We start from the raw sequence: 5651 nt of genomic DNA, 5'->3' as shown, positions 1-5651 counted from the left end.
TGCCCCAACCTGGTGAAAAAAAGGGAGGGTGGGGGAGAGTGATCAATAGAGGGATGGAGGATGGAGTGAGTGGGGGGGGCAAGGCCTGGGAGAAGAGGCAGAACAGGGGTGGGACCTTGGAGAAGGGTGAGCAGGGGTGGGGCTTTGGGGCAGGGGTGGGGCAAAGGTGTTAGGTTTTGTGTGATTAGAATGTTGGCAGCCCTACTCAGGTACCTAGGTGGTGCACATGAAGACATGTTGCAGGCTTGCAAGGTGATGCTGTTGCAAACCCACTTTATTATACTAGGAATTGGCAGGGCAGGTCTTGACGAACCAGGTAGATGAAGTCTCTTTCACAGATGCAATGTGCCTTGATGCAAAATTAAACTCTATCTGTCTAACTATAATACAGTGCTCTCATACAGGTTTCTTTTCTGGCTGAGCAATCAGGAGACTGATGCAGACAAGCAGGCCCTCCCTGGGAATTGCTGGAGAGGGATTAACCCACCTGTTCCCTTCTGGAATGGGGCTAACAGTCTTTAAAACTTGGAACCCACAGGTTCAGTTTTAAGCCGGGCAGGTCTCTGGTCCAAAATCCTAGACCTGGTGTGGGTTGACTGCAGGGCAGGCAGGCTGCAGACGATGGCAGGAGAGATGGGCTGTCTCCTGTTGCCGGCAGAAGGAACATATTGTCCCCTCCTGAGGCTTTTCTGCAGGCTGAGATCACAGATACGCCAACTGCTGGGCTGGGAAGTGTTGTGCAGGCCAGTTGTAGGGAGACCTTCTCGCCTCTCCACTCTATAGCTGGTCTATGCCCTGTGCAGGGAAAACCAGGCTATTAAGAGCCTCCCTCCTGCTTTCTAGGGCACCTGGGGCTCTACACAGAATCAGAGACTGCTTGCAGTCTGCCTGGCTGTCTCTGCCTTCTGATTGACTGCTGGGAACAACTACTGTCTCCCCTCTGTTAAGGGAGGAGGGTTGCCAGGGTGACTGAGGGATCACTGCCCCCTTCCCTTCTCTTCTCTTCTGCTTCTGGGGAACTCAGTGGTGCAGGGCTCCAGAAGGGGTGTCTGTTCTCCCTTTACAAATGGGGTGGGGCTGGGGATATTGAAATAAATATAGTAAATAGACTATTTTTATTTGTGTAAATTAAATCCCCAGTCTCTAAGATCCTTACAGCACATTGATTTTAATCAGGTCATGCTTGTCAATTATGGGACTGATCCAAAGTGTATTAAAGTGAATGGAAATCTTTCCATTGACTTCTATGGGCTTTGATTCAGGTTCTAAATGGTTAATACCTGAGTTATATGAAATTATTAGTTTAAACTCATATTTATTTCTTTTAACTTTATGGAAAGATGCAAGCGGGATTATTGCTATTAAATTAATGAAAAATACATGTTTTGTTTTTTAAGTCCTTAGAACATGAAACAGAGTCACAGAGTTTAAGGCCACAAGGGACCACCAGATCATCTAGTTTGACCTCCAGTAGATCATAGGCCACCAACACCACCCAGCAACCGCATATTAAATCCAACAATTGAAATTAGACCAGAGAAGTACAGCCCATGGGAGACTAGAATATTATATGCCACATGCAGAGAATAGGAGGGACCCAGGTGTACCAGTGTTCGATTCTCCAGAAATAGCAGGGAAAGGATTGAGGTATACCCAGATAATCCTGGCAAGTGACTCTTACCCACACACTGCAGAGAAGCGGACCTGCGCCTCCCCTCCCCCCAAAGTCACTGCCAATCTGACCTGGGAGGAAATTCCTCCTGACTCCACATTTGGTGATCAGTTAGACCCTGAGTATGGGAGCAACAACCAAATAGCTATGTGCCTGAGAAAGAATACTTGGTGCTGTCAAATGTCCAATCTCCAGCTGTAACCATTCATAAGAACATAAGAATGGCCATACTGGGTCATATCAAAGGTCCATCCAGCCCAGTATCCTGTCTTCCGACAGTGGCCAATGCCAGGTGCCCTGAGGGAGCGAACCTAACAGGTAATGATCAAGTGATTTCTCTCCTGCCATCCATCTCCACCCTCTGACAAACAGAGGCTAGGGGCACCATTCCTTATCCATCCTGGCTAATAGCCATTAATGGACTTAACCTCCATGAATTTATCTAGTTCTCTTTTAAACCCTGTAATAGCTCTAGCCTTCACAACCTCCTCAGGCAAGGAGTTCCACAGGTTGACTGTGCGCTGAGTGAAGAAGAACTTCCTTTTATTTGTTTTAAACCTGCTGCCCATTAATTTCATTTGGTGGCCCCTAGTTCTTATATTATGGGAACAAGTAAATAACTTTTCCTTATTCACTTTCTCCACACCATTCATGATTTTATAGACCTCTATCATATCACCCCTTAGTCTCCTCTTTTCCAAGCTGAAAAGTCCTAGCTTCTTTAATCTCTCCTCACAGGGGACCCGTTCCAAAACCCTAATCATTTTAGTTGCCCTTTTCTGAACCTTTTCTAATGCCAATATATCTTTTTTGATATGAGGAGATCACATCTGTACGCAGTATTCTTGACGCTTCAGAGGAAGAAGTTAAAAGAACACTCCACCAAAACAAACAAATAAAAAACAACAACTCCTCCTCCTGAATACACTGTGGGGAGGAATCCTTTCCTGGCCACTGTGGTTCACTAGCTGAAAAGCTGAAGAATGAGCTTTTAGCAACATAGGACATAAACCAGAAGTGAGCCCAGGGCTGCTGAGGTCTGCACCTTACCATCCTAGTAATGCTTGTCATACAATATTTGTCCAGCTCTCTCTTAAAAAAAAATAAGTTGTTTGCCCCCACAACTACTATTTGGAGGGTGTTTTAAAGCCATACCCCTCTGATATTTAGAAACCTCTGTTAACTTCCAGCTTGAATTTGTTTATGGCCAGTTTATATCCATTAGTTCTTGTGTCAATGTTGTCTTTAGCCTAAATAGCGCTTCACCCTCCCTGGTATTTACAAAGAGCAATCATATCTCCTCTAAGCCTTCTATTTGCTAGACTAAATAAGCCAAGCTCTTCCAGTCTCCCCACATTAAAAAACCCCTTCATTCCCTTGATCATCCTAGTAGCTATTCTCTGCACCTGTTGCAGTTTGAATGAATCTTTCTTGAACCTGGATGACTTAGATTATACACATTATGCCAGATGAGGTTTTACCAGTGCTTTGTACAATGGCATTAATACTTCTCTATCTCTATTGCAAATACCTTGCCTGATATATCGTAGGATTGGATTTGCTTTTTTCACAGACACATCTTATTGGTGGCCCACAGATACCTTGTGATCAATCCAGACACTCAGTTACCTCTCCTGTTTTGTTGCTTATATCTGATGAGTCCCCAGCTTGTAGCAGAAATTCCTGTTATTGGACCCTAGATGCATGACCTTGCATTTTGTAGTACTGAATTTCATGCCATTTCTTTTACTCTAATCTTCAAGACCATCCAGATCTTCCTATTCCTATTCTCCTCTGCATTGACAATGCCTCCCATCTTTGTATCATAAGCAAATATAATTAGCACACTCCTATTTTTGTGCCAAGGTCATTAATAAAAATATTGAATAGGATTGATCCCAAGACTGAAGCTTGAGGAACTCCACCAGTAACCTCCCTCCAGTTCAATAATTCATCTTTCAGCATAAGCTTTCATGGGTAAAACACCACTTCTTCAGATACATCTGCAGAACACAATTCCATCCACAGCCTTAGAAACAACTCTGACATCATAATCAAAAAGGCTGACAAAGGAGGTGCTGTTGTCATCATGAATAGGTCGGAATATGAACAAGAGGCTGCTCAGCAGCTCTCCAACACCACTTTCTACAAGCCATTACCCTCTGATCCCACTGAGAGTTACCAAAAGAAACTACAGCATTTGCTCAAGAAACTCCCTGAAAAAGCACAAGATCAAATCCGCACAGACACACCTCTGGAACCCCAACCTGGGATATTCTACCTACTACCCAAGATCCATAAACCTGGAAATCCTGGGCGCCCCATCATCTAAGGCATTGGCACCCTGACAGCAGGATTGTCTGGCTATGTAGACTCCCTTCTCAGGCCCTATGCTACCAGCACTCCCAGCTACCTTCGAGACACCACTGGCTTCCTGAGGAAACTACAATCCATTGGTGATCTTCCTGATAACACCATCCTGGCCACTATGGATGTAGAAGCCCTCTACACCAACATTCCACACAAAGATGGACTACAAGCCATCAAGAACACTATCCCTGATAATGTCACAGTTAACCTGCTGGCTGAATTTTGTGACTGGTTGATAGAGCCAGAAGAGTTCCCAGAAGTCACCTAATACAGGACAGGCCTAACAAGAAAATAACAGAACGCAACTAGCCGTCACCTTCAGCCCCCAACTAAAACCCCTCCAACGCATTATTAAGGATCTACAACCTATCCTGAAGGATAACCCAACACTTTCACAAATCTTGGGAGACAGGCCAGTCCTTGCCTTCAGACAGCCCCCCAACCTGAAGTGAATACTCACCAGCAACCACATACCACAGAACAGAACCACTAACCCAGGAACCTATCCTTGCAACAAAGCCCGTTGCCAACTGTGCCCACATATCTATTCAGGGGACACCATCACAGGGCCTAATAACATCAGCCACACTATCAGAAGCTCGTTCACCTGTACATCCACCAATGTGATATATGCCATCATGTGCCAGCAATCCCCCCCTGCCATGTACATTGGTCAAACTGGACAGTCTCTACGTAAAAGAATAAATGGACACAAATCAGATGTCAAGAATTATAACATTCATAAACCATTCGGAGAACACTTCAATCTCTCTGGTCACGCGATTACAGACATGAAAGTTGCGATATTACAACAAAAAAGTTCAATTCCAGACTCCAGCGAGAGGCTGTTGAATTGGAATTCATTTGCAAATTGGATACAATTAACTTAGGCTTGAATAGAGGCTGGGAGTGGCTAAGTCATTATGCAAGGTAACCTATTTCCCCTTGTTTTTTCCTACCCCTCCCCCCCTCCTCAGATGTTCTTGTTAAACCCTGGATTTGTGCTGGAAATGGCCCAACTTGATTATCATACACATTGTAAGGAGAGTGATCACTGTAGATAAGCTATTACCAGCAGGAGAGTGGGGTGGGGGGAGAGAAAACCTTTTGTAGTGGTAAACACCCATTTTTTCATGCTTTGTGTGTATACAAAGATCTTGTGTACTTTCCACAGTATGCATCTGATGAAGTGAGCTGTAGCTCATGAAAGCTTATGCTCAAATAAATTGGTTAGACTCTAAGGTGCCACAAGTACTCCTTTTCTTTTATATGAGATACAGTATCCCTGAGGGAGAAAGCCAGCCCCCTGCAGACCTCCCTAGTACACAATCAATTGCCTGATTTCTAGGTTGGAGGGAGGATCTACCCAATTAAAACAAACCCCAAACAACCGTGCCCAAACAAGCAAACAACACCCCATATACAGGGAAGTCATTTAAAAAAAAAACCCAACAACTGTAAAACTCTATATACTAAGTAATTCCATAGAACATTTTGACATTAAACCTAAAAAAATAGATTAATTGTTTTGTGTGAATTTTTCAGTAGATATAAAAGATGAAAAAATGATAACACTTAAGACTGGGGACTTGTTTATTCAGATCCTCTG

Source organism: Lepidochelys kempii, chromosome 1 (genome assembly GCF_965140285.1).
Source record: "Lepidochelys kempii isolate rLepKem1 chromosome 1, rLepKem1.hap1, whole genome shotgun sequence".
Classification (NCBI taxonomy): Eukaryota; Metazoa; Chordata; order Testudines; family Cheloniidae; genus Lepidochelys; species Lepidochelys kempii.
The sequence above is the reverse complement of the archived record's forward strand: the minus strand, read 5'-3'. Positions refer to the sequence as shown.